At 46.5% G+C, this 11,024-nt stretch overlaps 1 protein-coding gene across 1 annotated transcript in view; it reads right to left on the bottom strand.

The window, feature by feature from the left end:
- The window catches only part of LOC115151360 (WW domain-containing oxidoreductase-like), a 265,138-nt gene extending 260,353 nt beyond the window's left edge, over nt 1-4,785 (bottom strand). The window contains exons 1-3 of the mRNA XM_029695274.1: nt 4,441-4,785; nt 2,506-2,668; nt 1,956-2,125 (exon numbers count right to left, since the gene is read on the bottom strand). The gene's annotated coding sequence lies outside the window, so the exon portion shown is untranslated. The remainder of the gene's footprint in view (nt 1-1,955; nt 2,126-2,505; nt 2,669-4,440) is intronic.
- Nucleotides 4,786-11,024: the final 6,239 nt, after the last annotated feature.

The following is an 11,024-nucleotide window of genomic DNA, read 5'->3' on the forward strand; positions in this document are numbered from 1 at the left end:
TTCACCGGACGTGCTACCTGTCACAGACCTGCTGTTTTCAACTCTCCAGAGACAGCAGGAGCGGTAGAGATACTCTCAAAGATCGGCTATGAAAAAGCCAACTGACATTTACTCTTGTGTTACTGACTTGTTGCACCCTCGACAACTACTATGATTATTATTATTTGACAATGCTGGTCATTTATGAACATTTGAACATCTAGGCCATGTGCTGTTATAATCTCCACCCGGCACAGCCAGAAGAGGACTGGCCACCCCTCATAGCCTGGTTCCTCTCTAGGTTTCTTCCTAGGTTTTGGCCTTTCTAGGGAGTTTTTCCTAGCCACCGTGCTTCTACACCTGCATTGCTTGCTGTTTGGGGTTTTAGGCTGGGTTTCTGTACAGCACTTTGTGATATCAGCTGATGTAAGAAGGGCTATATAAATACATTTGATTTGAATGCAGATAGCCCGGTTAGCCAATGTGCGGGAGCACCGGTTAGTCAGGCCTATTGAGGTAGTATGTACATGTAGATATGGTTAAAGTGACGATGCATATGTGATGAACAGAGAGTAGCAGTAGCGTAAAAAGAGGGGTTGGCAGGTGGTGGGACACAATACAGATAGCCCGGATAGCCAATGTGCGGGAGCACTGGTTGGTCGGGACAATTGAGGTAGTATGTACATGAATGTATAGTTAAAGTGACTATGCATATAAGATAAACAGAGAGTAGCGGGGGGGGGGGGGGGGCACAATGCAAATAGTCCGGGTAACCATTTGGTTACCTGTTCAGGAGTCTTATGGCTTGGGGGTAAAAACTGTTGAGAAGCCTTTTTGTCCTAGACTTGGCACTCCGGTACCGCTTGCCATGCGGTAGTAGAGAGAACACTATGACTGGGGTCTTTGACAATTTTCAGGGCCTTCCTCTGGATGGCAGGCAGCTTAGCCTCAGTGATGTACTGGGCCGTACGCACTACCCTCTGAAGTGCCTTGCGGTCGGAGGCAGAGCAATTGCCGTACCAGGCAGTGATGCAACCGGTCAGGATGCTCTCGATGTTGCAGCTGTAGAACCTTTTGAGGATCTCAGGACCCGTGCCAAATTTTTTTAGTTTCCTGAGGGGGAATAGGCTTTGTCGTGCCCTCTTCACGACTGTCTTGGTGTGTTTGGACCATAGCCAGAGTTTTGTATTTTGTTCTGCACTGTATGTTTTCCTTGTTGTTTTGTTCCTTCTTTAGAACAACGGGTATATATATATATTTTTTTTTTAATGTCATTAAGGGTGGGAAGCTAAGTGCTGAGAAAGTCTGCAACCTCTCCTGTTCAGTCAGTCTGAAGTCTTGACCATTATAAATCTGAAAACAACAACACTGTTTCACAACCATCTCTAGTGATATACTCACTCCATTTACAAATCCAGAACTTTAGGAAGAGGAATGATTTGAATATAAAGACAATTAACGATTTTATGTTTGTTTAATTTCCCTTGCGCTGTTGTTATCTCCCTGCAACTGAAGCGGCGACTGTGGATGAATAGCTTCTACTTGTGCTAATTTACACAGAGATGAAGAGGAAATGCATTTGTTTCCAGGGCCATTATACAGTGAGCCATGCAATTGCTCGCCACAAATGGCCGTCATTCATTACAGTTAACAATGACATACAATTCAGCTCAGTTAATGAACTTCAATACAATCATGTTGGGTAATCATGTTGGGAATGATTTGTTCAGTCTAAGTGTATCATTTTGGAGGTTAATGTTGATGAATGCCTGGTTTTAAAGGGATACAATTAAGCTTTGGATTGCAGGGGGAAGACAGAGAAGCACTGTCGGGACTGGACTAAAAGGACTGTGGTGCAATACCCCCACCTACTGGTGAAATAATGAAGGTGCACTTTCTAACTATCAAGGCACAAATACAGTAAGTTAATTACACACAGACACATGTGCACTGCACACACACAGTGCTAAACTCACCAATGCCAGAGTTGCCCCCGGTGATGAGGACCACCCTGTCTGAGAGGTTGCAACCCTGCAGGATCTCCAGGGCTGCTGTGTTACTGCCCTAACGTGTCGGCTTCACCAGCACATCCTCCACCGTGAACGCCTGCCGTGGGTGAAAGTAGGTCTTCCCCTTGTTAATGTGACTGTTAGGGAAGGGGCAAAGGGAGAGGGGAGCATGAAGGAGAGAGAGAAAGAGCGGCGGGGAGTAAGTTTCATGTTGTATGAACTTGCGATAACTATTACGCTAAGTGGTTGTAAGCATGCTCTGAGAGGTCTCTCTCTACCGAAACAAGGCCTCATGAACAGTCTCAGGCAGGCAGGCAGTGGGGCATAGATAGGCTGCTCACAGCCATGGGTCAAAAGACCTTACACCAGTTTCCACTGCTATTTATCTGGTATTAAATAGGAAATGCACAAACAATTGCTACTTTCTGGTACATTCCTATATGAAATGGTGCTCATTGGAATGAATCCCAAAGAAACAAACTAGCATTAGGTTGTCACTCAGTAATTATCATGTTACCTTGTAATTTATTAGTAAATGCCTGGTAAATGTATGTACTGTCAAATAAAGTGCTTATTTTCATTTTTTACTGCCACCCCTTAGCTTGCTAGTTGTTTAGGATATCAGGAAGAGAGGATCTGTCCTTTATCGTCTGTCTCCTGCTCCCATCCATATGGTAGATCTGTGGGGAAGAAAAACCCTCCCGTTAGCCATTCAGAAGCAAGAGTCATACCATTAACTCAATATCTGTTACTGAGTGCCATCCTAACAGAAGGATAACTCTACAATCGCAGAATGATATTTATCAGTGTTTTAACCTCTCACTATGAACATTCAAGTGCACCCAGTTCCATAAGAAAAATTTGGTGAGTCTTGTACACATTAGGTTGGGTCTAGGGATGCAAATGTTGGTCAATTTTCCTGCCGATTAGCTGATCCTCATTAACCGGTCAACAAACGGTTATAAAATGTTTTTACCAAACGGTAAAATAACTTCACCAATAGAAAATACTATCAGAGATCTGTATACAATGACGAGATGCTTATGTTTCCGCCCTAAGAATGGGCGTAGGCCCAAAATAAACCCATAGAAATGCATTGGACTTATTTTGTCGAGTGAAACATCTGGCTTCGGCTCTTCCTCTCTGATACTATGCTGCATACAAGGACCGGGCATTTTTCATTAATAAGAGTTTAATGAAAACATGCAACAATAGTAAACCTATCGTCTTACTGTCAACAGGCTATAATTGAAGATGCAACTCCTGTAATGAAGCCGCTAAAAAAAACGTAATTTTCAAACATTTGCCCAAATGCAATCGCGGAAAACACGGTTCTAAACTGCGCACCAAATGCGAGCAGTTCCATATGTGACAGAGATGAAAATCTCCGTTAAATTTAGAAAGAGGGCGAATCTAATAGCAACTACTATGATCGGTTGCTAATATGACAAGGATTGTGCCTTTGGCTTCTGGACAACGAAAGAAAGTTGATATGAAAACCAATAGAACAGGAGAGAAATGCTGGTTAATTGCAAGAAGAAGTCTTTAGAAAAATAATTGCCTCCACGTTTCTATGGATGGATTTTCGCAAGGTAAGGCGTTCAGGTTTCAAACAATTATACTGCCTCAAACTCCCATTGCAAAGTGGTGGGTGACGTGCTGATAGTTAACGGTTGGCAGGCTATAGCATATGCATCGGAATGGGAGGCGCGCTTTACGAGTTGAGAAATAAAAATAACACTTTTTTAATCATGACATTTGAAATTGTTATTTGCTGCGCAATGACTGGTCTTAGAAAAGCAGGTTTCACTCCAGTAGCCTACAGACTTTTTGAGTAGTTACTCTCACGCTGTCTGACAGATGGTAGCAAACTATGCTCTGTATGCTGTGCGCGTGATACCTAAAATGCGTGATGATTAACGAAAATACCCACGCGCCAATTTAATTCTACACAATTGTGGAAATTAACCTATAGACCGATAAGCATTACAGGTCAAATGTATTTTCGGCTGCTAATAGGTTAACCGTTAACACCCTTAAGTTGGGTCCAATGTGCATAAGTAATGACAATTACACGCTTGCAAAATGGCCTATTGAATGGGGATGTACAGTAAGAGGTGGGTGGGAGAAAGAGAAAAGTTGGGAATGGGGTCAGACTGGACAGTTACCCAAAACCTAGAGCACAGCGCCTCTTCTTCCCTGTTTTGGGATGATCCCACAGTCTTCATTTCCTCATGACTGTGTAGAGGGGGATCCATCAAACTAGCTAATCAAAACAAAGCATCTCTGCTCTTCTCTGTGGGCGATATTGAATAGATAAGGCTAGTATGTTCAAGAACTGGTTTATGGCAAGGATAGCACTGCCATAAAAGCAAGCGGCGCTGGTGGTGGATGAGACCGTAGAAATAGACTGGTTCATTGAAACTATGCGCAATAGTTCATTTTCGCTTACTTCGCATAGTAAACCCATCCATCCTTCGAAGATCTCTCTTCCCATCCTGGAGACAACTCATCCTCGCTGTCTATCATCCATGCCAGCATACTTTAAAGCTGTCATCGCCCGTGTTTCTTACGAATACAGAGCTACAGAAATGCCAATCTATATTTTTGCAGAAGCGAAGGAGCCTTAAACCGAAATTCACGTTGTTATAAGCCTGCCTCAGCACTTCCGCAACAATACTGTGACGATTCTCATGTCTGTGAAGTGTTGTTTGGGTAATGAAGTCCTGCAAGAGTAAAGTGAGGGGATTCGATTATCTTCCCCGGGTTACCAATTTGTGAGGAGTTTCTTAGGGGAAAAGTGATTGCATTCGTTTTGGAATTGGCTGCCTCCTAGGGTTGAGCCAGGTGACCCGTTCAAAGCCCACGGGGAAGTAAGGCTCAAAACAAAAGCATATTGTTTTTAAACGTGTGCATGTTTTTCTCTGCCAAAACAAACACTCATTCAAAGGGGGTGTGGCAGATTTTGAAACTCTTCTGCGGTAGGATACAGATAAGTATCCTCAATGAAAGGTGGCTTTCAAGGAGGGGAGGACACTCTTCCGTTTACCTACTAACAAATTGACAAACTCACCGACCACTCATCGGTTTCTGGGTCACGGAGGAGAGAAGACGGTCTTTGTCAATTGAGAATCTCCCATAACATGCACAGTTTGATCTTCTCCAGGAAGTGACGTTGCAGGCTAGCTCAGCGCTGCCCCCTCTCATTGAGTAACTCAAGTTAAAGGCCGACCGGGTTAATGCAGGCTGCCATTAGCAACTAAATTAATTATCCTTATAACTTCTTCTGTGTGAATTTTTTTCTTCTTCTGAATAATCGGTTCAAAGACATACATCTGGTGTATTAGAAGCAGTTATTGGTACCATAATTGTCTTCTAAAAATGCTTTATCAAAGATTGCACTTTTTCCATTCACTATAATGGGGACACTGCTTTCTGCTAACAAAGCCTGCAGTACCGCGGTTGGCCTTGAACTTCTGTGGCTTCAATGACACAGGCAGTCGTTCTCTCCCATGCACTGGCCGCCTGTCTTCACTGATCATTTTCAACCTCTCCCTGACCCAGTCTGTTATACCTACATGTTTCAAGCAGACCACCATTGTCCCTGTGCCAAGAACGCCAAGATAACCTGTGTAAATGACAATTGCCCTGTAGCACCACATCTCTAGCCATGAAACCCTTTGAAAGGCTGGTCATGGCTCACATCAACACCACATCCCAGACACTCTAGACCCACTCCAATTCGCATACCGCTCCAACAGATGCACAGATGACTCAATCTCTATTGCACTCCACACTGCCCTTTCCCAGCTGGACAAAAGGAACGCCAACGTCAGAATGCTGTTCTTTGACGACAGCTCAGCGTTCAACACCATAGTGCCCTCCAAGCTCAAAAATGTTCCAAGACTCCAGCCAAGTCATAACTGTTCTCTCTGCTCCCGCACAACAAACCATACCAATACACCAAGTCTGGAACCAGCAGGACCCTGAAAGCTTCTACCCCCCCAAGCCATAAGACTGAAAAATAGTTAGTCCAGGTAGCTATTTGGTTAACTATTTGCATTGACCCATTTTGCACTAACTATTTTGACTCATCACATACGCTGCTGCTACCGTTTACCAGTTGTCCATGACAGACTGACCAGGTGAATATAGGTGAAAGCTATGATCCCTTATTGATGTCACTTGTTAAATCCACTTCATTCAGTGTAGATGAAGGGGAGGAGACAGGTTAAAGAAGGATTTTTAAGCCTTGAGACAACTGAGACATGGGTTGTGTAAATGTGCCATTCAGAGGGTGAATGGGCAAGACAAAAGATTTAAGTGCCTTTGAATGGGGTATGGAAGTAGGTGCCAGGCACACCGGTTTGTGTCAAGAACTGAAATGCTGCTGGGTTTTTCACACTCAACAGTTTCCCGTGTGTATCAAGAATGGTCCACCACCCAAAGGACATCCAGCCAACTTGACACAACTGGAGGAAGCATTGGAGTCAACATAGGCCAGCATCCCTGTGGAATGCTTTCGACACCTTGAAGAGTCCATGCCCTGACAAATTGAGACTGTTCTGATGGCAAAAGAGGGTGCAACTCAATATTAGGAATGTGTTCCTGTTTTGTACACTCAGTGTATATAGTCAATTTATCGAGACTCATTGTGTATCTGTTATTACTTTTAGTATTACGTGTTTTACTTTTCTATTATTTCTCTATTTTCTTTCTGTGTAACCGATGTGAAATGGCTAGTTAGTTAGCGGTGGTGCGCGCTAATAGCGTTTCAATCAGTGACGTCACTCGCTCTGAGACTTGAAGTAGGGTTTCCCCTTGCGTTGCAAGGGCCGTGGCTCTTGTGGCGCGATGGGTAACGATGCTTCGGGGGGTGTAAATGTTGATGTGTGCAAGGGTCCCTGGTTCGAGCCCGGGTTGGGGCGAAGAGAGGGACGGAACCTACACTGTTACATCTGCACTGTTGGGAAGCACCCGTAAGTAAGCATTTCATTGTTAGTTCACACCTGTTGTTTACGAAGCATGTGACATCCTGACGAGATCCTGGACCTCATCCTCTACATCCTGAAGGGGACTTCCACATTTTCCCCTCCTGCTGACCTTTTCCTCCTGTGGACTGAATCCCTGTATGTCTGATGTTTAATTCTGCGTGCATTGAGATCTCTGTCATATTATGTGGAGCTAAGTTTTGTGGTTTATCGTGTATAATTACTGTATGTTGTGCTTATTAGCTAGCTCGTGCTCCCGCTAGCGTTAGCACTATTGTAAGCATTTTGCATTGGAATGCATGAGCATTTAGCATGACTGTTAGCGATTAGCCGTTTATTAGCATTGCTCATTTATGGTGCTATATATATATATATATATATATATATATATATATCGCTCATTGTATTTATATTATGTATACATTTCAACATTACTGTAATGTTTATTTGAGCACATTTGCCTTAGTTTCATGTGCACAAGCACAATCGGCTGTTTAGTCTATTGCCATGTGACTAGGCCTATGCCTGCTGTAGTGAATAGCCCTTGCTGTTATATACTTACCTGTGCTAGCTTATATAGCCATGTCATTCATATTATAGCAGTCCTCTTTCCTTTCAGAACCATAGTCAATGCCAGTTCTCACTGGACATGATTCTCAGTTATCTGAACCATTAGTGTGTGTGTGTGTGTGTGTGTGTGTGTGTGTGTGTGTGTGTGTGTGTGTGTGTGTGTGTGTGTGTGTGAATGTGGACATCTTCTTCTATTAAACTCCCCTTAAACGGGACATCCGCCTTATCCTTGTTCTGTAATGTTTGCCATAAGCCAGCACCTAATGTTTGTTATTATATTCATGGGCCTACGATTCTCTATAACCCTACCCCTATTTTTAATGGTCCTTACGAGCCGGATCCAGTAACTGCTACAGCCCAAGGATGCCAATTAACAGAGAAGATTCTCCACAAGATGTGGGCCGTCTGCGCCGACCAGCTCACCTCCCACAATATCTCGACATCACACACATCCACATACCACTCCTACGAGAGAGCGCACCAAGACGGTTTTCTTGAGCACTTGAGACGGCCTTCTTCCCCCTTCAGCTACTCATCACCGGTCCAAGTCACCACCCAGGCTGATCAGCAGAATAGATGACAGAGCCTCAGCCTTTTCATTGGTTGCTAATTCATCGGGTTCCCATCTCAAGCTAACCTCGACCAGAGATCGCCAAGATCGATGTTGAATCTCGACCGGAGATCCTCAGGATCCACATCAAACCTCAACCAGAGATCACCGTGATCAGCGTTGACCTGAGTGTGGATCGCCAGTGACAACCGGAAAGGTCTCACTGCGTTTACACAGCCAGTGTGACGAGATTGAGATCATTGAAGCAGTCCGGAAGATGGAAGCTTCCTACAGTTCACGCGACCATCGTCGCCAGTACTTACCTGATGGACACTGCCAGTTGTCACCTGACTGTCTCAGCCAGTTCTTCAACAGTTCTCTCCTCTTACAACTGAAAGACATTTTAGATGGGGAGAACAGGGACCTGTGCCATCAAGCTGCCCAAGACGTTGATGACATCATCCTAGAGATTGTCATGCAACAGATACTACACCAGAAGTGCCAGAATGAGGTTCTGCGGTGCCAGTGCGACCAGCTCATTGACGTCAGAAGATGCTTGAGACGCCGCGCCGTTCCACATCAGCTTCACCATTAGCCCCAGTCTCGGATCTGACCCGTGCTGTGGAGTCCCTCACAGTGGTGTACAGCTTTCTCCAGGGCCAGAGGAGCTACCACAGCTCACCCTGGTGGAGCACCCTACCACTGTGCTCCAGCCGACCCCAGCCGTGCAAATCCAGCCTGTTCTGACAATGGAGCTCAAGTTAGTAGTGGGGCCTACTACACTGGCCCCTGCCATGGAGCTTCAGCTCACCACTCCCACCGCTGTGCTTCAACCAGCTCCTGTCGCAGAGTCTCAACTGGTTCCCACAGTGGTGCGATCACCGTCTCCAGTGACAGAGGTTCTGATGGCCCCTGTTCTAGTTAATCCTTAACTCCCTACCTATTCACGAGCAGGAAGATCTACAGCCTTCTCCAGGGATGGAGGAGAAATCAGAGTTCACCCTGAGGGAGAACCATACTCCTACTCCAGCTGACATCTCTGAATGTCAGTTGGTCCATAATGCTAGAGCCTGTCTCCAGTCGCTGAAGTCGCCAAGTTCTGCAACTCAGACCTCTCCGACCCCTGTCTGGCGGGATCTGCCTAGTCCTACCTTCAACGTCCTGCCTGCTGCTGTTCAAAGATGGCTCCTGCTCCTTCTTGGGAGCCCCCTCCAGTCTCTGCTGCGGTGGCTCGGTCCGTGTCTGCTGTCCAGGCCCCATCAGTCCCTGCCTGGTGGAACCTGCCGGTCTCAGTCCTGGGGTTCTTGCTCGCTCCAGCCTTGGAAGACCATCCTGACATCCCTGTGGGGAACCCTTGTGACCGAGGTGTTCCATGTCCTTTTGTAGGAGACATCTCACCTTCTACCCTACCAGGTCCTCAGTCTATAGCCCAAGTAGGTCCAGAGTATCTGGACCTACTTGCAGAAAACCTACTTAGCAGGAAACTGGGGCTTCCCAGTTTCCTGCTAAGCTAGGTCTCCAGTTTCCTATCCCAGTATGCCCAGAGCTTTCTGTCCTGAGATCGAACATCCCCTAGCTCACAGTCTGTAGCCCAGTCAGGCCTCAGGTCACTAGCTCTGTCAGGCTCCAAGTCAACAGCTCTGGCACTCTCCTGGATCCAGGATCCAGCTCTCTCCCGTCTTTGGGAATTTTTCTCCCTCTATTTCAGGTGTGCAGCTGTCTCCTGTCCTGAGATCTTCACCTGTCGCTGCTGTGGAGATCCAGCCAACCCCAACTCCTGTTCATTGGGCCTCCTGTTGCAGATGGGATGGCCTCACCATCTACAGTCCAGAGACCCTCGTTGAGCTCTGCTGCTGCAGACCTGTGGTCACTAGTCCTGAGAGCTTCGTGGAGACCTGCGGCCAAACATCCGCCGTCTGCCGCGCTGAGACCTTCATCGAGCTCTGCTGCCCGACCTCCTGATCCGGTGCCCTCACCTGGTCTCGCTGCCTGGGTCCGGCCTGTCCGGTGGCCACTGCCCTTTGCTGCTTTGTTGCTCCAGCCGCCTAAGTATCCAGTCCTAGGGTCCTCGTCGAGCTCTGCTGCAGCCCTGCGGTCTCCAGTCCTGAGACCCTCGTCAAGCTCTGCCGCTGTGGCTCTGCAGTCTCCAGTCCTTGTGTCCTCAGCTCACACTGTATCAGGGGTCAATGTGACTCCTGCTCCTCCCCTGGGGGTCTTACAAGCCCTCACTGTTGAGGTAATCCTGTTGCCTGTTCCTGGGCTGAGGGGGCAGCCTCCACCAGATCCACCATCGCATCTTGTTGGCTTTCCCCTTACAGAACTGATTCACAGCCTGCACTGGCCCCACAGTATTACTCGCCCTGGTCTGGTGACCTCAAGCACATTTGTGACGTGCAGCCATGTGCATTAAAGACAGGCCTTCTGTTGGACCAGTCGCTCGTCTGGTCTACATTTCAGCCTCTCTGGATGACGACAAGTATTCACGTCATTCCTCTGTCACTGTCTGCCTTTGCAGCCCTTTGCTGTTGATTACAAATCTGTACAACACATTTGGGGGTGGCTGTTAAAACGGCCAGCTTCAGTCAGCTGATTCTAGCCATCCCTTCTGATTAGTTTTAGTCGGGCAGTTTAGTCTCCCATTCAGAGGACCCACACTTTTGTTAGTGTCTTATTGGTCAAGGTCACGCCATCTACGTATCACCACATCTCGTTCAGCCTATCAGTGGCCTTGAATCCCGGGACTTCAGTTTCAGTTAGTCTATGACCCCAGCAAGCTGGTGTGGTCAGAAACGTGCTTTCCCCATCCTGATGAACACTTCCAGGTCCCCTCCTGCTGAACTTTTCCTCCTGTGGACTGAATCCCTGTATGTCTGATGTTTAATTCTGCGTGCATCTAAACGTAAGTGCCTTGAGATCTGTCATATT

Source organism: Salmo trutta, chromosome 17 (genome assembly GCF_901001165.1).
Source record: "Salmo trutta chromosome 17, fSalTru1.1, whole genome shotgun sequence".
Lineage (NCBI taxonomy): Eukaryota > Metazoa > Chordata > Actinopteri > Salmoniformes > Salmonidae > Salmo > Salmo trutta.